Source organism: Miniopterus schreibersii, assembly GCF_964146895.1.
Source record: "Miniopterus schreibersii genome assembly, chromosome: 20".
In the NCBI taxonomy this organism is placed as follows: domain Eukaryota; kingdom Metazoa; phylum Chordata; class Mammalia; order Chiroptera; family Miniopteridae; genus Miniopterus; species Miniopterus schreibersii.
The window spans coordinates 21,050,867-21,077,844 of NC_138122.1; the positions used below are offsets into that span (position 1 = coordinate 21,050,867).

The following is a 26,978-nucleotide window of genomic DNA, read 5'->3' on the forward strand; positions in this document are numbered from 1 at the left end:
GGAAGAGCTGAAACGCCAAGTTAGGGATGGCAAGACAAACTAGATGTTAGCAAAGAAGGAAGGTTCTGCCCCCTCCTGGGAAGCCAGCTTGCAAGGGTGCCTGGGAAATGCAGTTTACAGGGACCAGCCCCCCGTGGGGGGCAGGAAATGGAAATGAAGGTCAAAGACAAATGACTGTGGTTACAGTTTACGTTTACGCAGACTCCTCGGCTTCAGGTGGTGGCCCTTTGGGACTGTCAAGCTGGTTCTCCCTTTAATCAAGGACACCTTTGCAGATGCTAACTAAGTACGTTCCTTGTCTTTTGATCCTAAGCCTGAGATTGCCAGAATTTCCCACGGCTTAGATGCATATCCAGAATTTTTTCTCCCTCCCGTCAAAATCAGTGTAACAAATCCCACGTGTCTAGGAATCCCTACCCCTCCCACTTCTGCCAGCTTCTTTGCGGGGAAGTGTTGCACATCGCAGATCTTTGTACATGATCTCCTCTCGCATCAGAACTTGTGTGTTCTATGTCTCGCGCCCTTTAGGTCCTTCCCACTGATAAACAGTCTGGTGCTAAATATTTCCCTCCCTACTGACACTGATGAATGTGTCTCCCTACCCAGGTGACACATTTGCAGTTCAACTCTACATTTTAAGATTGTATTCTGGTTATGAAACTAACTAATGAAGCATGGTAGAAAATCAAGAAAAGGTAAAAAATTAGGAGAAAAATAAAAGCCAAGTATAACCGCGTCACCATCTCCTTGGGTGTCCTTTGTCTCGCTCTGTGTGACTACTCCAGGACGGGTTTCCTAAAAGCCATCATAGTGCAGTTGACTTTAGTTTTCTGTCCCTGCTTCCCTTGGGAGTGCCGTTGGCCTTAAGAGCCCTCCGTTTTCCCAATGCTTTGCAAAGCGTGGGGGATGCCTCCATTTTTTTGATTCCTGAAAACAAAGTCAAGTCTCTGTCCTGTCTACCTTTTTCCTACAGCAGGTGTCCTTTCATTGACCGATCTGTCAGTGGGCCTGTGAGAGAAATGCCACGCAATGCTCTGTCATGAGCCAGGGAAAAAGCTGATATATGTGTGTGAGGCAGGGAGAGCACAGACTCATAGTGAAGATAGGTGGGGATGTTTTTTTGGGGTAGGTATACTCACATTTAACATTCATGTGCTGGGCCCTGGCCGGTGTGGCTCAGTGGTTTAGAGCATCGGCCCGCACACTGAGGGCCACAGGTTCGATTCTCGGTCAAGGGCACTTACCTGGGTTGCGTGTTTGAACCAGGCCCCGGTCAGGGCACGTGCAGGAGGCAACTGATCGATGTGTCTCTCTCACATTGATGTTTCTCTCTTTCTGTCTCCCTCCCTTCTACTCTCTCTAAAAATCAATGTAAACAACAAAATTCATTCATATTCTGGAACTGTTTAAGTAATAGCATCTGGAGGTGATTTGGTATAATGAGACAGCTGAGGAGTGGGAGGTGGCAGGAACACAGGGAAAGAGCTTTGCTGTCCGAAAGATGCAGGTTGGCATCCCGGCCGTGTCACTTAGGTGTTGAGTCATCGCGGGCAAGTTACATACCTTCCCTGAGTCTGTTTCCCCATCTGTGAAATGGAGCTAAGGCTGTCCTACCAATAACATTACTGTTCGTCTATGTGTCATACACAATCCTAAGTGCATGATTCCATTTAGGCTTTGCCGTGTTCTTGTTTCCATTTTATAGAGGAGGAGCCTGAGGCTCCAAAAGGTGGAACTGACCTGCTATTCAGAGGCTGAGTCAGGATCCGAACTCAAGTTCAAGTGGCGTCAAGCAGGTGTTCTTAATTCTATAGGCCCATCTGCCCCCACCATCTTGCATAGCCCGGGCTAAATAAGGGAAAGCAGTCGCTAGTCATTAATTTACAGATGTTACCTCCAAAGCTTGCCTGCTTGATTTTGTTAGAGTTCATCACAGACATTTTTATCCGACAGAAAGTCAGGATGATTTGTCGGAGGTCACGGCTGGAAAGCCAGTCTCTTAAATACCTGCCGTTTTCTTTTACGAAAGAATGTTCCCAGCCCATCTTTGTGATTTCTTGTAATATGATCGAGCCCTAGAATCAGATTGAGATGGAAATGAATTCCTGCTAGATGTACCTGGGCTGATACAGACATCAGGGGAATGAACAGCTGGGCTGCTCTGTTGAGGGGCGTGGGGGGAGGGAGAGCATTTGGGAGAGAGCACTGAGGAGCAGACACCGTTCAGGCTCATTGTGGAGGAGCTGTAAAGAGCAGGGTGGAGAGTGGGGCAGGAACCCCGGCGAGAATGGACGCAAGAGCCTGAAGAGCTGGCACACCGGTATTTAAGCTATTCTTGGTTTTATGGTGGTGACGGGCACATTCCTTTGGGGGCAATGAAGGTTTTTTTGTTGTAAGGATATATTTAGAGAGGACCTGGGACGAGTGACCTCACTCACATGCAGACCCTTCAAGCTGAAATATGATGAAGTGTGCTAATGAATTCGCTTTTCTTTTTAACCCTCACCTGGGGATATGTTTTTATTGATTTTAGAGAGAGAGGAAGGGAAAGGGGGAGAGAGAGAGAGAGAGAGAGAGAGAGAGAGAGAGAGATCGAGATCGAGGTGAGAGGGAAACATGGATTGGTTGCCTCCCGCACACCCAGTCTCCTTGTATTTAGAACTTGGGTCCTCAACTCTTAAGCCTCCCAGAAAATACAGCTTTTTCCAGTCCTTCCCGTCAGAGGGAAGGACATTATTCCATCGGTTGTTTCTTAGATCCTTCCTGTTTCCTAAGGTGGTGGCTGGTTTGCTGAGCAGGAAGATGGGTGAGAGGCACCGAGAGAGGCCGAGTGGTCCCAGTTAACAAAGGCGACTCAGATATTACGGGGTTGGGCAGGGAGCCTTGGGGTGGGCGGGGAGGGAGGAACTGGCATTCGGGGTGGTATGTGCTCAAGTTTAAAGGACTGTTTTATTGGTTGTTTCTTCCTTGGGAGGCAATGTAACCCTCCCCTGTCTCTTTTCCCGGCAACTTCCAGTAAAACCTGCATTACACACTGGCATTTTTGGAGTGGGAATTGTGCTTTGAAAGGCTTGGCAAGGTGTGAGCCAGAGGTGGGGCGACAGACGCAGGGGAAGAACAGGATATGGATTCAGTCCCGGCCTCTTGCCCCACTAGCTGTGTGACATCACGTCAGTCACTTTCTCTATACCTCAGGGCTCCCACCTGGCGCCGGCCCAGTCCTCGCCTAACAGCTGGGAGGGTGCTAAGTAAGAGGCAGGCCTGAAGCACAGGGCTTTGTGAACCGAACACGCCGAGGAAATGTCACTGTCATTGTCACTATGTCACAAGTCTCTGGAGTTTTCGCAAAATGGAATCACAAATTATAAATGAAAAGTGTAACGCGAATGAGATTATGAAAATGTTACCAAAGTAAACAAATTAAGGGCAGACGAAGGCTGTCAGCCGCCCCTGGAGTCAGCGGTGGTAACGACGCAGCAGTGTAACAGGAGGTGGCGCTAGATGCCATAGCTTTCAATCAAGTCCCCGTTTGCCGCCTCTCTCGACGGAAATGGAAATTCGTTTCCAGCCTCAAGGAGCCCCACCCTTAGCTCTGGGATTCAGCAGCAGCCAGTGTGCTATCCACCGAGTTAAAATCAAAAGAGAGAGAGAGAGACTTTAATCAAATACATTAATCTCATAAGCTCCTTTGAAAGATTGATATTCGAGGCCAGCAGCCCAGCTCTTGGGCACCAGTAGCCGATGGGAATCCACATGGGCCGCTGCTCATAGTCCTGGAGGAGCTTCAGGACGCCCGCCCCAGGAGGTAACACCCACCTTGCCAACAGTACTTCTGGTTAATAACCATGACAGTGCCTGAATTTTCAGCACCTTCCATGTGTCTAGAGATGCGCTAGGCTAGAGATGGCCAAGGGACTCCAACTTTGGCTGCCTGCTTCCGTCCGCCCACCAGTCGCAGTGGCTGTCTGGAGCTCCCTTGCAGTCCAGTCTCATCAGAAAAAGAGTTCTTGGACTGATTAGCAATGTCTGCCATGGTCTGGGGAAGGAAAAGCAGTGTCATGACTTACCCCTACCAATCCCGTGCTGGGCACTTCCCCTGCTTTTTCTCATTGAATCCTCGTGGCAGTATTGCTTGTGCCTCGGTTTCCCCTACATAACAATATATCTGGGAGAGAGTCAGAGTGGTGTGGGTGCATAAGGAAGCCAGAGCAAGGATGATACCAAGCTCTGGAGTCTCTGGAGCTGGAGCTGGGAGCATCCAGTGTTTTCCTGTCCCACTTACACCCCCCCCCCCACCTGGATGGGACATTCATGCCCAGGGCAGTCAGACTATTCCCCTGCATGGCCCCAGAGCTCCCCTCGGTGTCCTGCACTGGCCCCTGGGGCATGATGGTGACTGGCCTGGCACCTCTCATCATAAGCTGGTGCGTGTGGGGCGTGTTCCCAGCTGTTCTCAGAGTGCTGCTTCCAGTTATTGTGTTCTGGACAAATACATCTCATGCCGCAAAGCCTTCCTCTTGACGGAGGATTTTTACAAACAAGAAGCAGAACTGCTGCTGTGACGCCTGTCACCATTTCTCCATCCCTGGAGGAAGGACGAGCTCCCCGGTGCCTGGACTCACCCCTCCGGTGTCCTGGCTTCCGCCTCGGGGTCAGTGGAGAGGGCACAGGGGCCGAGGTTCGAGCAGCAAGGCCCTGCTTGCCTTCCCAAGGTTAAAAGAAAACCAGGCAGCTTCCATTAAACATGTTTTTGTTGCTGCACTCAGCTTGCCTCTTTATGATGTTTCATAGCGGTATTTTTAACATAAAGTTCAAACCACTGATTTAGGCAGCTATTATGCGTACGCTGTAAATTGCGTGTTTTCTCTCTTCTCTAAATTCTAGGCTTGCGATGAGTGTGAGCGGGGAGTGTGACCTTGTCACACCGTGTCTTTGGTCTCTGGCACAATACCAGACACCTCTAGTTGATTTTTTTTTTTTTTTTAACTTTTAGATTCAACTCATAGATAAAGCCGGGAAAACGGAATCACGGGTCCAGAGCAGAATGTGGGTGGTTCTCAATCTTGACGGTGCAAAAGTAGTAGAAAGGGACACACGGAGAATTAATGAGGAAGCTAATCCCTTCTACAAAGCGAGATACTCTCCCTAAATGAGTGGGGCAAGAAATCCAAGTGTAACACAGATGTTATTTTTTTTAAGACTTTTTTTTTTTACAGCAGCGTTAGGTTCACAGCAAAACTGAGCAGAAGGTGGATTTCCGATATGCCCCCGACCTCCACACGCAGCCAGCCTCCCCCCACTACCAACACCCGGCACCAGAGTGGCCCATTGGTTACAATGGGTGAACCTACCCTGACCCATCGTTGTCACCCAGAGTCCATGGTTTACATTAGGGTTCACTCTCCGTGTGCATCCTGTGGGTTTGGGCAGATGTATAATGACACGTGTCCATCGTGTCATACAGAAGTGTTTCAGTGTCCTCGTAAGATACTTTCAAAAGTTATTAACCAGTAGAGGGAGGAACTTCTGGCTTGGGTGGGGATGGGAGTTTGGGGTGGGGAGCATGTAAGGATACAAAGACGCCAGACCCTGCCACCTTTCAGAGCAGACAGTCATTAAAGTCTTAAATGTAGAAAGTGAGAAATCCGGGTAAAACTTAAATAATTTGGAGACGTGGGTCACTGGAAGAAACACTGAACAGTGTTCGAAGTGGCTGACTGGGGAATGGCAAGGAAGAGGGTCTCCTTCTCGTGGGTAGAAGACTTTCCTGGCTGGTTTTTCTTTTTAACCTGTATGTTTTACGTGAACTTTAAAAAAAAAAAAAAGGAATCACAGAGTGTGAGGGCTCTAGTTGGAATTAAAATACACAGCCCCACTTTCTTCCCATGAAAATTAACAAGCATAAATATCCATTCTCATTTCAGAGTCAAGACAAAAATTAATTTGGAAAAGAAAATACAGCCGGGGAGCAGAGCGATCAACCTCAGGAAATTCAGGGAAATGTAATTGAGTAAGAATTATCTCTTTAATTACTTCTGACCAAATCAATAACAACGCTAGACGAGAAACCGCGGTCGCCACCAACGAGCGTCAAGTTGCTGAGAAACTAATTGGGGCTCCGGCTTGTTTGGAAAAAGCAAAACCTCCCTCCTCCTCCTGGTTAGTAAACTCGGTTCTCGGGGTGAGGGGAGCCGGGAGAGGACTTGGCCGGCGGCGTGGGGTGAAGATTGATTAATAAGCTAGGCTTGCTTACTAGTTTCCAGCGTAACAGCGAGCCTGAACAGAGAGCCCTTGTTCAAAGGAAGCACGGGTGCCCTGGGTGGCACCAAATGTTCATTTTCATGTTTTCCTGGGGCTGAGCATGGGAGAAGCCAGCAAATTTGAGGGAGGCGAGCCAGACACCCCAAGGGTAGGTGAGCGAGCGCTTGTGTTTTCGGAGCTCAGGGTTCTGTGCCGTAACTTCAGAGATTTCTGTAAAACTATCTTGGATGTGCCTTTGGTGGGGAGGTGGGATAACCCTTGTCCCCAAGGGTCCCCTGCTGGGCACCCCTTCTAGATCTTTCTGGGACATGGTACTTGGGCTGGGTTAAGATCCTTTCTAGAGCTGAGAGCCAGGTGTGCCTTGTTTTGCCCAACCTCGTGTGGGCTTACCTACACCTACCTGTCTCCATTAACGTTGGGGTCTCTTGACAATCGTTAGGGTCGTCTCACTTCCTCTCACACTTTGGGCCTTGCTCCTGCCCCTTGGGCTTGACAATGACTCATGCCCGCTGTCCAGGGCATATTGCATATTCTTTCATTCAAAAAAGGCTGACTGATCCCATCTGAGGGTGCCAGCCCCGTGCTAGGGATATCCACACCTTCCCAAAGCTCCCTCTCAGAGTCTCATGGGGGTAGTCAGACAGGAGGCAAATTACCATACATGTTACGTTGGCTGCGGTGGCAGTGGGCCTGGGGGCTGTGGGCACTTCTAACCAAGCCAGGGCAGAGGGCCAGTCAGGGATGAAGGAAGGGACTCTGTGTCTGAGCAGAGCCTTGAAGGACTGGGAGGCGTCTAAAAGAGGAGGAAGGAAGATGGTGTTGCAGGCAGAAGTAATGGCCTGTGCAAAGATCCGGAGGCGATCGTGAACTTGAGACTGAGGTGGTTCAGTCCGAGTGGAGCACAGGGATGGGGCAAGGGTGGGGGATTGGTGAGGAGGGAGAGGCAGGTGTCATAGGCTGAAGCTGGATCTACCTACCGACTCTTGTTTACCTGAGACCATTTTCGCTTTTGCTTAGGCCGCGCTGAATTGGGCTTTCCTATCATTTGCAATGATTGTGATTTTCGTTAGCGCATTGCAAGTATTTTGTCTAGAGGACCCCAAACTATATCCGAGGGGAGTTATACTATTCCCTAGTGGCTAAACCGAAACCCGTGGGAGGTCATTCATTCTAGAGGCGTCAGAGATCATCAGAATTGGGCAATTGCCCAACACCCCCCCCCCCCCAATCACATGATACGTATACGAAAACGGCCGACATTTAGTGAGTGCCTCCTAAGTGCCAGGTGCCGTTGTAGGCGTTTTACATGAATTAACTCATTTCACCCTTGCAACACATTTTGTAGGATAGGACTGTTGTTAACTTCATTTCACAGATAGAAAATGGAGTTAGAGAGGTTAGTTACATTGCCCCAGTTATATGACAAGCAGGGGACAGACGTAGAGTCCAAATCCAAACTGCAGTTGGGTTCCAAAGTCCGACTCTCCCTGCTCCATGAACAAATGAGCAACGCAGATACCAGAGAGGCTGTGAATTTCCCTAAGGTCACACAGTAAAGCAACAGAAGGCTCAGGACAAACACACACAGGCCCTCACCAGCATGCCTGATACAGTAACTCAGGGGCCAGGGGATAAGATTTGGAGCCACACAGACCTGAGTTCACTGGCCAGGGTCTTTGGCAAATAAATACAACCCCTCTTCGAGCTTCAGTTTCCTCATGCTCAGAGCCTACATCCTAGGGTTGTGATGGAGATTCAGCGTGCTAACAAGTGTCGGGTCTCAGGACAGAGCTGGCTTACGGGGTCTCTTAACTCTCAGTAAATGCTAGTCGTTAAGGTAATTGTTATAATTAATAAGCTGTGCTGTTAATGAAGGTGTAAAATGCAGGTGATCTGCCACATGACCATGGGCAAGGCACTGAATTACAGTGGCCGTGGTCCCATCGGTAAAATAGGGTTATTATCGGCCCTTCCTTCATGACACCAGAGCATTACGAGGATTAATTAGAAGTTTTATAATGTGCGGTGCACTTTGATGCTCTATAAACATGGAGCTGTGATGGTTGAATATTTATATAATCCCTGTTCCTGAAGATCTTGAATTGCTTTAATGATGTTACCAAAAAATAAAAAAATAAAAAATCCCAGCGTTCCAAAGGCGTATAAATCCGAGTTGGGTAAAAAAAGCCTGGGCTTTTATTATCTGCCAGCTCCACAGGGGTGGGCATCTGGGCATCAGTGGGCTGAATGCAGTGCCAAAGTCGTGGGAATGTGGAGGGAGGTGCTGAGATTATGGGGCTCTCTCTTCCTTTAGATTTGAGCTCCTTTAGGGCTAAGACTGAGTCTTGTCCTCGAGTGGACCACCAGCACGGAGCACAGAGCTAGTTGTGCAGCAGGCACAGGATACATGCTTGAGAAGGGAAGGGTGGATGGATGGATGGACGGATGGATGGATGGATGGATGGATGGACAGATGGATGGATGGATGGATGGATGGATGGATGGATGGACAGGTGGATGGACAGATGGATGGGTGGATGGAATTGTTAACTTCTTGATGATAGGAGATTAGATGGTTATGGCTCCAAATACTTGGGCCAAAGTAGATGGGGAGTCACCTCAGGTATTGGAGAAAAAGCCACTTAAGCAGTATGACAAATTAGAAACATATTTGGCATTGGGCAGACATGGGTTACCAGCTATGTGACCTTGAACTTGAACTGTTTAAGCCCAAGGTGCTTAGGGCTGTTCAATACTGTTTGCAAGAGAAGGTGTGTGCGGGCACTCTCACTCTCATCCTCAAGGTGCTTGTTAGTGCCTGGTGGCTTCATTGTACCCCGGCCTTTTCTCACCCGGCCCACATCTCTGAGGGCAGATCCAATAAACGAGCCCCGTTTTCCCTGCTGGATCCCTTGGCTGAAAATGTCACACAGGAGCAGGAAGCCACAGACTGATGTTTCTCTCCTCTGGAGACGACCTGCTCAGGTGTGAACTCAGGTACCATGTTGAAGGGTCTTCTCTAAACCTTTGGGAGAAGATCCAGAGCAAAACTTCTCCGAGGGCCAGCTGATGAGTCATGTTTGTTCTGTGTTTTTTCGGGGTGCATTCCAAACGTCATTTACTGCAGCCACATTTTAAAAATATCAACCTTCTCCTGGTTAATGCAGGTACAAATCTCCGGGATGTGCATTTTTAAACCTGCGGTGTAGGCGGGGACTCAAACAAAATAAACACTACGCAGGAACGGTGAAGGCAGAACAAGGGACCATTCGGGAGAGAGGGAATGACTGCAGGGACTATAAAGACAGAAATGTGCTGTGGAACCCTGCAGTGCGACTGTAGATTGCACTCCCCCTCCTCCCTGCCAAAGGCGAACTTGAACCATATTTCCTGCACTCTGAGCCCAATCTTTGAAATGGCTCAGATCTCGTTTTAACGAATACACATGATTGAGTTTGTCTAACTAGAGGTTTAACGGCCTGTAAAATGTTTCATGAGCACCTGGCAACGCTCAGAACTTTTATATGGCACCTGCACTTCACAGCACGAGGTGCGACTTGGCTCTATTTAGGAGACGAAGTCTAGTGTTTGGAAGAGACAAACTTTGCACAGATTTGCAGCCCATGTATTGCTCTAACTGAGCATCATCAAATAGCTCGGCCTATGGCGTTTACTTGTTGGTTGGTTGATTGATAGGTTCATCCGATAAATATTTGTTGAGCACCGCCACTGGGTGCGAGGCCCTCTGCTAGGGTGCTTGGTATTAGGGATGGCAATTATAACATCAGTTGTACTTTACTGAGTGTTTGCGTAGGTACCCTATGTTGGCATGAGCTCTCTTATCCAGTTTCGCCACAATCTACGAGGTCAATATTACTGTTATCATCACCATTTTGCAGAGGAGAAAGCCAGCCATGTGCGCTCAATCCCAAATTCCCAGGGAAGAACTGACTGAGGAGTAGGGGTGGAACTGTTATGTGGTTCAAAGCTGGCTGTAGTGCAGAAGGCAGTTCTCAAAAGAGCATGGTCTCCAGGGGCAGTCACCTTCTTCCAGGTCTGCTGGTCTGCAGAGAGGGGATGTGGGAGGGATGAAGGCCTGGGAGGAGACCAAGGATGTGCCAGGGCCTGGGAATTTGGGATTGAGCACACATGGCTGGCTTTCTCCTCTGCTCTTAGCAGCCTCCACTGCACCTTCTACCGCTGAACTCCACAGGGCATCCCAGTTCTTAGGATAAATTCCCCCCCCTTTCAGTCAAGCTTCTCTGAAACCTTTTGTGTTACTCATCACCAAGAGGGCTTGGGTTGGCTGATCCTGAAATCACAGGTCTCTGAGCATTTCCAGGGCCCTGTCCTGAGTTTTGGCCTCTGCCCTTTGCAATCTTGTGTCCTGTGGTAGAGCCAAGCAGTGGAGAGCACAGGTAGGTGTCTTGAGCACTCAGTCGTGCCGAGCAACCCACGGGCACGCTGCAGGACCAGCATCCGTGGAATCGGTGCGTAAAAACTAGATTTGTTATTTTTTACGGCTGCCCAGAATTCGGTGGTGTCACGGAACCATCGTTCATGTCACTCGGTCCCTACTGATGGTGACTCCTCACGTCTTGTTATTACATGCAAGGCTACAGTAAAATACTTGTACGTTGTTTCCTTGGACACGTGAGCCCCTTTTTTTCTATATGGGAGAGACAATTTTATCAGTTAGGATGCTTTGAGCTCCAAGTAAAAGAAGACCCAATGGCTAAACAACCAGGACTTGGTTTCCTCATGCTAATGAGAGCCTAATGTAGGTCAGGTCCAAAGATAGTTATGCACCGACTCCACCATGCAGGGATCTCCGGGGCGTATTCTTAAGTTTAAAAAAGCTGTGAAATAATACATGTGGTTGAACCCCATTTATGACAGACAAAATCATTCTCAAAGTATGTGTAAAGGCTCATATATATACACATATTCATACCTATAGAAAAAGGGGATGGGAGGAGCTGCATAAAAGTATGTAACTGCAGAGACAGGAGATGGACAGGAACTGATAGTCAAAGAAACCTGTTTTTTGTTTTCTTTTTAAATGCATGTACAGCAGTTGCCCTTTTGGCAACATGAACAGGTTTCATTTACAACTTTTGTCATTAAAAATAATGGACAGGAAACATCTCACATGCTCGTTACGGAAAAAGCTAGCAAGTGCTAGAAGGTGCCGATGGTAAGTTTCAGACAGTGCGAGCCAGGGGTCTTTTATTTATTTTTAATGACCGTTCCCAGCTTCCTGGACACAAAGAGGAAGGTCTTCTCGGGCCCTCAAACGTTTGTCTTGTGTGTGGTGCAGTTCCCGGGGCGCAGAGCTCAGTGTTTCTCATCAGACGCTGCTTGTCTGGGAGGCAGTGTCGTTTCCCCTTCACCTGCCCGAGCAGAGCTTCGTGGGCAGCGGGTGTGCAGAGTGGAAGGGCTGTTATTTGAACGAGAGAGCGCGCAGGTGGATGGGGTGATTCCAGAGAATTCCGTATCGAAAGGTCTGCCCCGTGTCTCCCAACACCAGCTCTTTCCCCCCAACTATTTGGCACCATGCAAACTTGACCTTCCAGCAGGGAGGGGCTTCTGCAGTGATGCTCAGAGGGACAGCAGTGGCAGAGAGGTGGGCGCAGGCTGGGTCGTAATTGCCTCCCTGTGCTCGCCTGCGTGTGCCCGGCTCTCATTCCTGGGTTGGGGACCATTCGTCTCAAGGCTTCTGTCGTGTGGCCGTTAAATCATTGTTGTCTTGGACAGTGTCATTTCTGCCAGACCCCAGAGGGAGACTAGGGCACGGTCTCTGGGACTAGAACGCTGCCACCTGGTCGTTATGCCCGACGGCTCTTGAACGGCGGCCCTGGGAGACACACGCCTTTGCTGAGGCTGCACAGTGATGTCTCCCCGGACTGAAGGGCTCCGTTGCGCTGGGTGCCCCCCCTCTTCAGAGCAAGCTCATCTTCCCGAGGGAGCCCCTGCCAGCTCTCATTTAGGGAAAGAGGCCTGGAGAACAGGTGCAAAGAAAAGATGACAGGTAGAAGAAATGGGTTTCTGACGATCAGGAAGGATGCTTCTCTAAGAGCTTCACCTACTCTTTTTCTCTCCAGCAGGAGAGAAAAGCAGAACTTTTCCAGACAGGGTCTAATTGTCACCTGGAACAAATGGTTGAGAACAGCATGATTCAGGGGCTGCTGACCACGGAAAGATGGGGTGGGAAGGATGGTCCCAGAGACCAGTTTCCAATACCATACCCCTGCCAAGGAGTCGGGGTGGTGCCATAAATAAAAACATCAGAGTGGGGTGATAGAGAATGCAAGGCAAGGAGAGACTGTGGGGATCCTGTCCACGTTTGATTTCTCATTGATCCAGGGTACCTCTGGGGTCCTCTGCCTTCCTATTAGCTCTGCTGCCACCGAGGGCCACAGGATGAGCAGGTGACGGTTGACCCACATGCGCAGCTTTCCCAAACCTTTAGGCTTGGCCATGACGATGACATGATACAAACAGGACTGATAAGGGGCTCTGAGGAGGTCCAGATGGGGTGATAGCCCAGAACCAGCCCCTCTGGAGCCCCCCCAAACCTCACAGGCAGGATGGGCCCTCGGCCGAAGTTAAGTCACTGGTGGGAGCCGCCTGGCGCTGGCCGGGGATGGCGTGGCTGTCTTCTCCCGGCTCCGGCTCCCTGAACTGTAATGAGCAATTTGTCTTTCAGCCTTGATGGGCTGTCAGCCACTCTGAGTATTAATTTCTTCTCGAGCTGTCTTATGTTGCAGCCAGCAGAAGGGCGAAAAATGGGGTGGAAATCGCCGGACGCAGAAACCCATCACCCGGCCGCTTTTATTAGCGGTGAAGCAGTGGTGAGAGATGAGGCCCGGGCTGCGCCCCTGTTCTTTTTTTCTCAAAGCAGATGCCGAACCCCTAACGAAGCATCTTTCATTTTCATTCTGCGGCCAGGCGTTTGACACCTTTCTCTCATAACTCTCCCTCGTTTGCAAGCGATCTTTGTCTCTTTAAAGAGGCCAGGCAGAGAGATTACAGAGAAACCCACAGGCACCCCAGGTCTTCTCACCTGCCTATAAAACAGTCGCCCGTCTCATGCGTGTGCTCCCTTGTACGGCTCTTGTCGTTTTTAGGTTGTGTTTTATTTGGGGATCTGAGGTTAGCAGAAATGGAAATGCAGTCATCCAACTCAAGTGAAAAGTAAAAAAAGCAATCTAATGGCCGGAAAGCTCAGCTACCTGCTCTGTCTCTTGGGCTCTTCAGAAAGGCATAGGCTCAGGCCTGCTGTTTCTGCATGTCTAGTTCCTTCTCTCTGCATCCTGGCTCCTTCTGTCCCCTTACAGAGCCCATAACAGCTGTGCCAACTTGGTGCTCCCGACCGTGGAGATTAGTGGATACTCAGTGGCTATCTGGATCAGTGTCCAGAGTCCAAATTCCCAGATAAGAGACTCTGATGGGCGTAGCCTGGATCAGGTGCTTTTTTTCTGGCCCAATCATGTGTGGCTTGGAGGGTGGGACTCTGGTTGTCTCTATAACTCAGACACAGGGAATGTGTGGCTGGAGCCAGAAAGACTTCTCTAGAACTTCCAGAAAGGGATGCTCTGGTGGCAAAAGCAGATCTGGATTTCAGTTCCTCTCCACCCAACCACTTTTAGACCTGTACCCTTTGATAGATTAATTTCTCTTAAGCCTTCATGTCTTCATCGGGCACATGGAGGTGGTAAGGTTGACCCTACAGTGTTCTGGGGTGGTTTGAATGGGTCGACCCATTTCTAAATGCAGGTGAATGTGTCTGGCATATGGTAAATGCCCAGAAATGGCACACACTATGTCCTGTGGCCTACCTCCAACTTCAGCCGCTGTGCTGGGAACAGTTCCTGTGCACTGTGGCACTACCCCACCTCCAGCACCCACGTCTCCTCCTTATATCTTTCTCCAGGCAGGCACAGCGCACAAGTCTGCAGGAGTTAACACCTCTGGGGCAGCCCCCAGCCGATGGGGGTAAACACTCTACCTTCCCACTCTGTAGTGGTTTCCCAGCAGGCTTGCACCCTCGTTGGCCCACAACAGTAATGGGGGCCATGATGCACCTCCTCTCTCTCTCTCTTCCCACTCCTTCATTCCTGTTTCCTGGATCACCTCCCACATAAACTCCCAGCACTCAAATCCTGGTCGTAGGCTTTGCTTTTGCAGAGACAGGAATTAAAGCAAATGGTAAGTTGGCTCATTGACCTACGAGAAGGGTCTGGTGCAGTCCCAATTCCGAGCCGCACCTGGAAGCAGAACTTCAAGAGCATTCGAGTGACCGCCAGGGTAGGGTGTGACTGTCCACTTGTCCACTTTGTGCACATCTGTATTTAACCCCACCTGCAGCTGTGCTTTGTATCGATGCAAGGTGTTCAGACTCCTTCCTGCTTAACTTTTAAGTTATGACCCCCCTCTAGTAGCTTCCCTGCGTCAGTTCACACCAGTCGTCACCTTTCAAGGTCTAGCATCTCCCACATGTCAGTTAGCATCTGCATCTGGATACAGCTGAATTACTGTGCATTACCACGGCCATTGAACCTTCACCCGACCTGTTTGCACGTCTCACTGTACGTCCGAGTGTCACTGAGGGCCCACTATGTGCCAGGCATCGTATGATTGTTAGAGTGGCGGTTTCACAGATTTGCGGTGGGGAGGAAGTGAGATGCTGACCCACCTCTGCCACGCTGTCCTGTGCTTTCTCTTTAGTCCTGTAATCAACAAAGCCCAGAGCAGTGCTGTGGGCCCCGTGGGCCCCCAGTCAATCCTCACTGATGATAGTAGGGCTGCCAGTGGGTCCAGGTGTAAGCCCTGGCCATTCTTCAGCCCAGCCCGGTCCTCCCGCCACCTCCCCGGGTACCCAGGCCACGAAGCATCTGGGCGACCTCCACCTGGAAAATGATGTTCTATATATCATCACTTAAGCTTAATTGCAAGTGGCTTGGAGGACACCCCGCATGGGGCGATTTTACACAGGCCTATTATGTTGGCATATGCGTTTCATGATCTGTGGCCATCCGCAGGCACAGCTATTTTTAGCTCCCTAGCAAAGGTTTGGGCCAGCTCCTGTTATGGTTTTGTTTTGTTTTGTTTTCTCCTCTTCAGTGCCAGAATTGGCCACTATCTGGTATGACCTTGCCAGGCCAAGCTGGGGGTTTCCAGAATGAACAGAGAACTGCTGGATAAAGTAGGTCGCCTGATGGCTGTGCCTCCTGGTCCCAGACCCACCAGGATGTGTTGGCTCTGGGCTGAGCATTAATTGATACCGACATCTTAGATTAGTGGCTTGTCATCAAGGACAGAGGGAGGATTTCATCCTTGGGCCCTGCTCTCTGCGCATGTCCAGCAAGCCCACTGACAAGCCTGTGTCAAGCTGGGCCCGTGCATAGGGCTTTGCCTGTGATGTTGTCTAGGCCTGCGCCTTGGGGATTTGGCAAATGATATTAATTTCAGCAATGCATTGCCACTTGTTGGAGGGAGATAAAAGTTCAGCCATATCCTGGGAAGCAGGTGCAGTATTTGCTATGAGCACGGACAGACCTGAGTTCAAATCCCACCTCTGACACTTACTAGCTCTATGACCAGTTACTGAACCTTTCTGAGCCTCAGTTTTTGTGTCTATAAAGTGGGACCAATACCACCACCTCTTACAGGGTTGTTTTAAAGATTCATTGAGGTACTTAGCACAGTGCCTGGCAGGCAGTAGGGACTTCTTTATACTCTTTGGCAAAGTGTTTAAGAGCCCGTGTTCACAGTTAGTTACAGCTGCTGGAGAACATGTGTAGAGGTAAAATGGAAAGACTTGGAACCAAATTGCCTGGGTTGGATTCCAAGTTTTCCCATTTACTAGTTGTGCACAAAAAGGCGGGGGGGGGCGCTTTGGAAGGAGTCACACTAAAGAGCTAGTGACTCCTACTTCTGGGGTAAGAACTGGTTTGGGATGATGGTCGAAGGTATTTCAACCTTATTGGTAATATCATGACTGTTTACAAGGTTCTTACGTTTATGCTATTATTTGTGCATGTAAGACACTGAGAATTAAAAGGAAACAGAACCGGTTGTTTGAGTTTCCAGGATTTTCCTGGGCCACATAGACGAGGCTTTATGATATTTGGGAAATCTTTCTGCTTCTACTTCTCTGTCTCCTGTGACTTGGGTTGAATATTGAGGGGACAGTCTCCACCCTGTAGTCTGGTGGCAGCCTGCAGATACTCTCGGGCCCAGAGCACGGGAACATCTTTCTCTAGCCTCAAGTCCTTGCAGCTACAGAACACCCCCCCCCCCCCATATTCTGAAATGGGGAAGTCACCCCCAGCCACTGGAACCCCGTTGCCTGCAGAGTGGCCCTGCTATTGGGGATACACGGGGGAAATTGCTTGAAGGAGAGGAGCCGAAGGAGGATTGATAATGGGCCCAACAAAGCCAGCATCCTGACGTGGCTTCTGCCTCATTCTTCGGTCAGTCCCCTGAGTTACTTAAGAACAAAGCATCGGAGCTGAGGACACTCGCTGCCTGGACAGCCCCAGCCAGCGACAGAGCACTGTGAGGGCCCTGGGGCCTGGCCGCTTCTGCCCAACGTGGGACTCCTGCAGTGGGCGGCCTGTGCTCTGGAGCTGCGGCAGGGCCTGGCTGGCCGAGACCCTCTCAGAGCTGCACTGCGGTCTGAGGCTCTTTGTGCTCAACCCCCTTCCTCCCTTCTCTCCCAGGTGTCGGACCTCACCGCGCATGCTGTGAAGGCTGTCCCTGCTCACCCCCCCCCCCGCCCCCAGCTTTTAAACTCTCACGCTCATTAACCAGCAGACCTCTTGCCCTTATAACTGTCTCGACAATGGGGATCGTTGCTGCTTCCCAGTGGACCCACATGGACATGGCTCCCCAGGTTCCTCTGGCCACAGGGAGCTGGTTTCTTTATGATGCCTTATTGGATACCTGCAGGTACCCCGGGAGAGGCAGGACACGGGGAAGCAAGGTGGTTGAGGAAGAGCCCCCGTGGTGTAAGGCAGCTTGGGAGGCCCCCGTCTTCAGCTTGGAGAGGGGACCCTCCGCTCAGCTCCACTGGGGTGGCAGCCCGTGGGATTCCATGAAGGGGGCCATGCTTCCTTAATTATTTACGACATACCCGGAGGATATGTGTCCGGCACGGGGATCTGGGCTGGGGGGGGGAGGGGTTCGGGGCCGGCTTACGACACAGTCACATTTCTTGGCATAGTGTGACCTTTCCGTCTGATTACCACTGTGCTCTTTTCACCAAAGGAAAGCCAGGAGAAGAGGTATTTTTAGGAGACAATAGGCTAGTTAATTAGGCGTCTCTCCATCCCTCAGACTTTACTTGAAGCGCTCTGAGGGAGGGGGTGGCCAGTGCAGGAAGGAGCTGGGGACTTGATTCATTTCAAAACAGCGGTCCCTGGGCCTTCTGGGCAGCCACCTCCCCTCCACCCCCCGCCCCTGCGCTGCATTCTGTGGGCACCAGGAGTATACATGAAATTCAAATGACATCAGAGCCGCTCCCCTGCACAGCTCCACTGCTGCCCACTCTGCTGAAAAATGTCTTTGTCGTGCGCAGGGAGCGGGTCAGGTCAAGGAAGGACACAGGTTCGCGCATCCCTGGGCCCACACCCCATGACTCTGACTGAGAAAATCAAAAACAGCCTGCGGTGAGCTGCCCACGGAGAGCTCGAGGTCCCACGTGAATAAGCATGTCGTGAGTGGTTTGGGAGCACGCTTCCCATGGAAGTGCCTTAGCTCTCATAAGCAGGGCTTGTCTGATGAAAACCCCCATCTGCTGACGAGGGAACCGAGGCTCAGAGAGGTTAAGTCACTTGCTCAGGGTCACAGAACTGCTGGTGGGGTTGAAGGGGATTGGAACCCAGCTTTGCATTGTGGGCAAGAACCACAGTTGCTTATTGAGTGCAGATTATGTGCTAGGCATTTTAAAGATCCTCATCTGAGGATATGTTTTTTAGAGAGAGAGAGAGAGAGGTGGGGGGAGAGAGAAACATCGATGTGAGAGAAAAACATTGGTCAGTTGCCTCCCATACACGCCCTAACCAGGGATCAAACCCACAACCTAGGTATGTGCCTTGATGGGGAATTGATACATGACCTTTTGGTGCATGAGATGATGCTCCAACCACTGAGCCGCCCATCCAGGGCTGTGCCAGGCATTTCATGACTGGAAAGGAATTGGAGGTGTAGTCTGAGCTCCCCATTTAGCGTTGGGGAGTTAAAGTTGCTCTGGGGTTGGGTCAAGGTCAGTCACCCCCCCCACCCCCCCCACTCTACAACTTAAACCTGACATCTTCCCGTCTGCCCACTTCCAAGTTTTCCAAAGTTCACATACAGTCATCATCATCTATTGTGGAATCCACGCACCACTCTTTTACTATGAATGTTTTTCTTTACAGTGACGCTAAACCCAAAACCATACCTGCTTTAGTTTCTTCCTAAGCAATAATGCCTGTGACACTATGCCTTTGAGGTACTCATTAGTTTTCCTAATGCACTGTCAAAATTGTCGTATAATTATGAACATATAAAATCATCCTGTTTACCACTGGTGGCTTGTACAGCAGACTCTAGGCAATGTGGCCTGGGTGTCTTGCGAAATCTGTATCATGCCTGCTGACAAGGCGGCAGGGTCCGAGTGCCAAGGTGTCTCTCAGAGTGGAGATTCTTTGATGGATGCTCAAGACTTTCAGGAAGAAGGTTAGGACCAAGGCACTGCCTCACTTCCATGGTGTGGAGGGTTCTTCATTAGATCTCTAAGGTTTTGCCAGAAAATGATCCCTTGGTGTGTGCTCTTCTAGAACCCTGGAGGTTATGGCAATGGGAGGATGTCTCCTAGTGACCATATTCATTATGCATGAGCTCTAAACCTCCCAACCTCTTGCAAGATTGACATTATACCCCAACCTCACAGAGGAGAACTCAGAGAGGCACAGTGGCACAGCTAGCAAGGCGAGGAGCCCAGCTTCCAGCCAGGCTGGCCCAACATCAAAACCCAGACTCTTAAATGGGATGCTTAGCTGCCATCCTGGCCCCTGTCCTGATGTCATTTCCTGCCTTGGATCATCAGACCTGGGAAGGTCCCTGGGTGGGGTCATCACAGGCACATTTCAGAAGTGGGTGCAGTGCCATGGCTGTTGGGACCCTCCCAGAGACAGGGAGGTGGGGATCTGGCCAGGTTCTGCAGGAGGGAGAGGAGAATTCCAAGGCAGTCTTTTTCTTGAGGTCTGGAGACAAATCTACTCTTGAAGAGATGAATGACCTTGGGGATGCTGGGGTTTGCTTTAGAAAATCTAAGTGGCAGCTTAGGAGAGCTGCTGAGATTCTGACAGTGGGAAAAACCAAGGCTGAGAAAAGTCAAGTGTCTTGACCAAGATTTTATAGCTTGAACCCAGGTCTGACCAGGCAGATGTTTTCCTGACATATAGGTCACTCATTCATTCATTCATTCATTCATTTCACAACTGTTTATTGAGTCACTGCTCTGTTCAGACCTTCGGAATAGGTTGGGAACTATATTCGAGTTTTGGGCTCTGGAGAGAAATCCCTGGAATTTCCTTGATTTAAGTCCCTCCACCCTCTGCTCCCACTGAACACAGGCATCCCTGGGAAGGGGGTGTCTTGCATTTTTTGTTAATTATCTCAAGTATCTATTTTGGTGATATATAGACACAACCTAGCGATCTTCCTTTCCTAGAGAAGGAATCAATTCTCCAGTGACAGCTGCTTAATGAAGAAACATGAGCATGTTTCAAGAAATGGAATCGGGTAGGGAGAGTCAAAGCGCCCAACCTCTAGGTGCTAGGGCTCTCGCTGGTCAGAGAGCTGCCCACGTACTTTCAACCAAACAGTTGGGATGCGAGTGTTTTGGCGGATGCCCCAACCACCCAGGTTCATGTTATTAGTATTACCCATGTCCCAGGCTGATGGTGGGATGTCAAAGACATTGCTGAGATGGGCAGGGAGGAGCAGAATGCTCCACCCATGTGGCCCCTTCAAATAGACTTTGGAACCCTCAAGTGCAGTTTTAAGGAGCCGTGTTGAAAAGAACCTTCTGTCACTCATCCAACTGTGACGTGTGTTTGGGATTGTTGTCTTGTAAATGAGGTACAAGGTGTCACATTTGCAACAGACTACTTATCTCAACCCAATGCGATATCTTGGATCCATTCCCAAGCCTCAGTGACCATGGCAATTCATTACTATGACAACTTAAACCGTGGTCGCGGACACAGAGCGCGCACCAACTGCCTGATGTTTGGCAACTTGGCCAAGAGCTTCACAACAATGCGTGATTGCATTTAATACGCTTTTCTTAATACATTATGGATACTGTGGGTTGGAGAGAAATTGAACTTCAAACATGGATTGTGTTGTTTGGCACCTATCTAAGTGTAGGGGTGGGGCAGGTTTCCGCAGGTTCAGGCAGGTTCGGACAGGTTGAGTGGTCACGGTTTCTGATGGGGTCTCGAGGCTGGGTCTCGGCTGGACTTGCCTGGTGTTTGAGAGAGAAAGGTGTGTAAAAAAGTGTAGAAGCCCTTAGCTGACTTGACTCATTTGTACCTCCTGCCTAGACCTGGAAGGCGTTTAAATTTGACATCCCTGCTTTCAGGAAGTGGGTCAGGAGGCAGAAGTCTGCACAACAGCAGCGCTTATTCATGCCCTAGGCTGATCTCTGGATGCCAGTTCTTTCATTCATTCATTCATTCATTCATTCATTCATTCATTCATTTGACAACCATTTACTGGCACCTACTCTATGCACCAGGGAGGGAGAGGACAATAGTAATTAACACTGGGTGATATCACTACTTGCTTCAGGCACTGACCCACTTATCCTCACTAAGACTCCCTCAAGTAAACACTAGTATTGTCCCCTTTAATGGATGGGGTACTGAGGCTCAGAGAGGCAAAGTAACTTGCCTGTGGTTGCACAGCTGTTGAGCCCAGGTTCTTAACCACCACACATCACTTCCTCTGGCAAGACTGATTCCGGGGGAGCTTACGTTAGCTTTCGAGGACTCCTCTGCCGCCCTCTGGACCTCCCCTGCTCTGCAGGTTTGAGAAATATGGTGTGATGGATGCCAGTAAAACTGGACAGCTCCTCCCGCCCGCTAAGGAATGCCATTGGTCAACCCCCTGTTTGTCATTTTCACCCCTTTCTGGACTATTTACAGGGAGACTGCTGGGCTGTGCATCATAAATCTTTTTAGCACCTTCCCTGGTGTCTTTCCAAATATGGCAACTTCTCAGGCCTGGATTTAGCGCCTGTTCCCCCCGTGGAGGCGAGCATATAAGGCCATACTCGTGTAGTTTCCATCTCCTTGCACAGATCTGCCTGCCTGGTTGCGTCTCTGGGGGCCCTCATGGTGCAGCCGTGGCGAGCCCCATGGGCTGGGAAGTCAGTGTGTGCTCCGAGGGGCCGACTCTTCGCCCTCCCCGGTTCTTCCCCTGTCCCCAGAGAGAACAGGCTTTGTCTTCTCCTCCCTCCCTCTTTCCTTCCTCCTCTCGGGATGTAAATTAGGAAAAGCAACGCAGAGGGAGAGGAGAGAACAGCAGAGTGACCGGGTATGACAATAAAATGGCAAGTAAGCGAGGTCGGCCCAGAGGAGGAACAGGTGTCGCCCGGCCACGCCGATCGAGCGCAGGGCGTCTCCATGGAAACCCAAGTTGGGGTGCAGGTAGGACCTCGTGTTAATTACATGGGAACCCCGGGTGCCCTGGCTGCCACTGACCACACACCGGATTTCAGGTGGCAGGTTCTCTCATGATTGCAAACTCGAGCTCAAAAATCCGAAGGCGTAATTCTTTACTGGTTGGCATTGAGTTATGTCCTGTGCCCCCAGCCCTGGCCGCCCCAGTCTGTCCCCTCAATCCCCCTGGATCTCCACACGACCCAGCAGCAAAAGGGTTAACAGATGGCCAGAGTCCCTGCCCCAGTGATTGCTAAACATTTTAATACCCTTTACGCATCCTCAGCTATTACCACGAGATGGGAAAAGGGAGGCTCGGGCAGTTAGCGCTGGGCTGCACAGCTAGAAAGTGGCAGGCTTGGGGTTCGAACCCGGGCAGTCTTGCTCTAGAGCTCTCTCCTCTCCCCCCTCTCCTCCCCTCTCTCCCTTTTCTTTAGCATCTTCGTCGTGATATACCATGCGATTCGCGTGCCATGTAATTCACCCATTTAAAGTGTACAATTCAGTGGTTTTTAGTATATTCACAGATGTGTGCAGCCATCACCGCAGTCAATTTTAAAACATTTTCACTAGCTCAAAAAGAAACTCTTTAACTATCAACCCATTATCCCACAGTCTCCCCCAGCCCCTGGAGTCTAGTCTTCTTCCTGCCTCTATCGATTTGCCCGCCTGGACATTTCATGTAAATAGAATGATGTGGCATGTGTCCTTTGGGGTCTGGCTTCTTTCCCTGAGCAGACTGTTTTCAAGGCTCATCCGTGGTGTAGCATGCGTCAGGACTTCATTCCTTTTCATGGTCGAGTAATATTCCATGGCACGGATGTGCCACGTCTTTTTTACCCATGTCTCTGCAGATGGACATTGGGGCAGAGCCCACGTGTTGACCTCTACATCAGACAAGCTCACTGAAGGTCACAGTCAAGGGCAAACTTGGGACGCAGACCCAGGTCGGCTTCCTTGGTTCATGCACCCAGACACTACTATGGATCTCTCGCTCGGTATTGTTTGGGGAAGATGTGAAGCTCCTGTAGGGCAAACGCAGTTTGGGGGACTCTGGGGATGTAGGGTGTGGGATTGGCATGTAGGAAATGAAAGCTATGAGTGACCATGGAGGAACCAGGGAAAGGAGAGACTTGAGGGCTCTTTCTGGAGAGGTAGAGGCTCTTGCACAAAAGGGGAGCGATGGACTGACTTCAGAGGGTGGGGCTGTGCGCCTCTGCCAAGTTTCTTAACCTCTCTGTGCTTATTTGTTCTTATGTAATAGGGTAATTATAACAGTACTTTCCCTGCAGGGTTGTTTGGAGGCTAAATGAGCTCATTTTTGTATAAGTAGTTGGACTAGTACCTGGCCCACCGTGAGCACAGTGGGCGTGTTTGCTATTACTTCTCTTATTACCTAGGAAGTATTTCCCGGGGGGGCTCACCTTGATCCCACAGATACACAGAGGAGGGTCCCTGGAGACTATATTTGGCTAAGAGACCCTCACAGCCCCACTGTCCTTGCTTCAGACCTCAGTTTTCCTGTATATAACATGAGGACAGTGGGCACATTCTCTGCCAGTGAACTGCATGCATGTTCTCCGAAACAGTGAGCAGAGAAAGCATCTCGGGGCTTTCATATTTGGAGCCATCTGCATGTAATTTGTTCCCTTTTATGGCGATGTTAAGTTTCTATCTTACTACTTGGATTTCCCCATGGAGCACCCCCACCCCTGCACCCTGTGTGTGCGCGCGCACACACACACACACACACCCCCACCCGTTCCCAGAGCGCAGTTTCTCTGTCGGCACGGGAGTGGGGTTTCTCAGGACCTCCAGTCGGGGAGAGTTTGTCATCCTGTGCCCTACCTTGTCACTGCCCTGATCCCTCTGCCCTACGACGTGTGTGGGGTGTAGGATAGAGCAAAGGTTAAAACCAAGGGCTTCCTGGACCAAGTCACCGAACCCCTTTACCTCCAGTTTTCTGATCCCCGTAATGGTGATAATAAGGTCATCTCCCGCCTGTGTTTGTTTGAGGATGAAATGGGTGAGTTCATGTAAAGCAATCGGCCTGTAGTAGGTAAGCTCTCAGTGCATCTTAGCTGTTACTGTTACTGTGAGGCCAGGACCCCCCCCCCCCCCCCCCCCCCCGGCGGGAGGCCCGGGTCTTTTAAACAGCGTGATCTCGGCCCCAGTACCCTTCCCTTAGTAAGCAGACTGGGGTGCCTGCAATTTGTGAGTTTACTGGAGAGAGACCGGCTCTGATCTCCGTTGGCTGTTAGGCGCCTGCCTGTGTGTCTCCCATCAAAGTGAGCCTCTGCCGGCATTCCAATCACATCCCCCGGTTAATGCCACATATTTCTGTGTAAAGGGAAACAAATTACATGCAGACAGCATCGGCCGTGAAAGCTCCCAGCCACGCTTTTCATTGTTCAGGCGACGTTCTCTGCTCACTGCTTCCCAGAACAGGAAGTTAATTGGCAGGGCCATTTATCTCACTTTGGTTAACCGGTAGATCCTCTCTGCCCTTTAGTTTGTAAACAACTCCCGGTATTGCTCTGATCCCACTTTCTTCCAGCTCTTGCCTCTGACCACAGAACACACACGTGTGCACACACACGCACACGCACGCACGCGTGCGCACAGGCACCGTGTACATTCGTATAATGTGGCATAGTGAGGGCAGAATGGGTAGGATTTGATCAGTTTGGAAGTGGTGTCTCTTTACTTTCATTTTTAAGCAATTACGTAAGTGCAAGTGAGGAAATACAAACAATATGCTAAAGTGTTTCCTTTGCTCAGACGTGTATTCATTCAATAAATAGGTGTATTTTTTTTGAATGTCCATTACATGCCAGGGACGTGTTGACCCTCCTCTCATCTGTCCCTTTCTCTCCACCTCCCCTGGAGTCAGTCTAACCAGGGGTGGCCTAGGGTCAGGGAGGAAGCAGGAGCTTAGGATCCAGACAGAACTGGGTTCAAATCTTGATTTGCCACTCATGGCGTCGCCTGGGACACGTGATCCTACCCCCTGAGTCTCAGGCTCCTCGCTGGTAAAATGGAGCCTAACGTACTTCTCATGGTTGTTCTGAGGATTAAGTGAAATAATATATTTTTAAGCTACCACAGCATCCCTCTCGCTGTGTAGATGTTTGACGATGCGCTGGTTTTTGTCAGCCTCCCATGCCCACTGGGTTTTCCGTTACCCCCGGAGCTGGCCTCAGTCTTCACTGTGTTCACACCTGGTCATCCTTGCTTCTAATCCCAAATGCTTCTCCAGGGAGCTTCTCCCGAAGCCCCGGACTAACCGAGATGCTCCTGCCGTCTGTTCCCGTGACCGGCCGTGCCGGGGACTGTGCTCTGCCCACCAGGATGCGCGTCAGTCACAAGACGCACCAGCAAACTTCTCAGAGCAGTTCAGGTATTAAAAAGGAAGAGAAGCTGGAGCCAACCCAAATGTCCATTGACAGCTGAATGGATAAACGTTCATATAGTCATACGATGGAACATAATTCGACACGAGATGGGACTGACTACCGGTCGGTATAGCCAAGAGCATGGATGAGTCTCAAAAACATGCTGAGCGGAAGAAGCCAGAGACAGAAGAGTGGGCCCTGCACGATTCCACGTACAGGTTTCTGTGACTCTGGGCGCCAGATCTTCACCTTCAGGGTTCTTCAGAACTGGGGAATCTGCTGGCCTGCATTGCTCTGCCTCCTGAACCCCAGAGAGGAACTCTTTGGCGTCGGCCCCATTGGCCTGAAATCCACCTCTGCGTGAAAACAAAGACGATGTCTGGGCGCTTTGTGGCGCAGGTTAAATCCGCTGCAAAGCATGCTGGTAAATTCACGCTTTCCACATGCAGCTGTGCCATTTCTGCCTTGAACCCTCTGGGCCTTTGCGGCATCGACTCTTTTATTTTTTTATCCATTTGAAGCCAATACTATGCTTTGCTGAGAACCAGGCTTTGTCAAATGAAGACATAAGCTGCAACGCCATTGCCTGGTCTATATTAGTGAACCGTAACTCGATATCAAGTTCATTATCAAAACAAACCCCGCCATTTGCCTGAAGCCCTGGGATCTGTGTCCAGCTGGAAAGAAAGCCTCCCTTTTCTTTGTTAAAGCAGAAAGGCGAGGCTTCGGAAAAGTGGCAATTTATGCTGCAAAACCCTGACACGCCCTTAACCGAAACCGCGTGAATTGCGGGTTGGTCCCGCCACTTGCAGTGGAGCCACCCTCATGTTCATCTGCTTTCGGTTTCAAACATTACCTGGGCCACTCTGTTATCAATCTTGTCTAACGATCTGTTTAGCCAAAGTGCGAAATTGCGGACCAGTCTCCCTGACAATCCGGGGCAGACAAAAGAACAGTGATGATTCTGTGGGTCTTGGGGACTGGAGGGCCGGCTGAGCACTTGGTCTGAAAGGCTGTCCCGGTGGCCCCGCCGTCTAGGGCATTTCTTTTCTCTTTTGAAACAGGTGAAATTGTTAGGATAATTAAAGAAGCTAAAAGGAAATATAGGAAGAGGTAGGGGGTGGAGAGAGACCTGGAGAAGGGCAGGAAGGAGGGAGAGTGAGAGAAAGGAGGGGGGAGGGAGGGGAGGGGAGGTTGAAAGTGCTTCTGATTTTTCCTGAATCAGGGCTGGCTGCCTAGGGGGTGTCTGACCTCTGGCCACCATCCCCACCCCTTCATTAAGGCCCCCACCATGGATTAAACGCAGGTCTTTTATGGGGCCAGAAGTGGCTGTCTTCCGTCACAGGCGGACAAGGGACAATGGGGTTTGGCTTCCTTCCGCGTCAGTTTGTAGTAGGACCCTGTTCTTATATCAGAGAGGAAGAAAAGGGGACACTTTGTTTCGTGAGTAGCCGTGAGATGGCTGATTGGATGGGACTTCTGTGGACGGTGTGACATCCTCCCCAGAGCACCCCTGTAATTTCCCATGAGCTCCAAAGGCTTTGGCAGCGAGCAGGACCCAGCCGTAGGAGCGCGATCTGGAACTGCATTTGGACACTTGGGA

At 50.3% G+C, this 26,978-nt stretch overlaps 1 protein-coding gene and 1 long non-coding RNA gene across 3 annotated transcripts in view; one reads left to right on the plus strand and one right to left on the minus strand.

The window, feature by feature from the left end:
• The window catches only part of LOC308549877, a 216,587-nt gene that overhangs the window by 96,052 nt on the left and 93,557 nt on the right, over window positions 1-26,978 (plus strand). For both annotated transcript variants that reach the window (XR_013997804.1, XR_013997805.1), the window contains exon 2: window positions 5,925-6,159. This is a non-coding gene — a long non-coding RNA (uncharacterized lncRNA). The remainder of the gene's footprint in view (window positions 1-5,924; window positions 6,160-26,978) is intronic.
• The window catches only part of CCDC60 (coiled-coil domain containing 60), an 83,700-nt gene that overhangs the window by 50,098 nt on the left and 6,624 nt on the right, over window positions 1-26,978 (minus strand). The window lies entirely within an intron of this gene.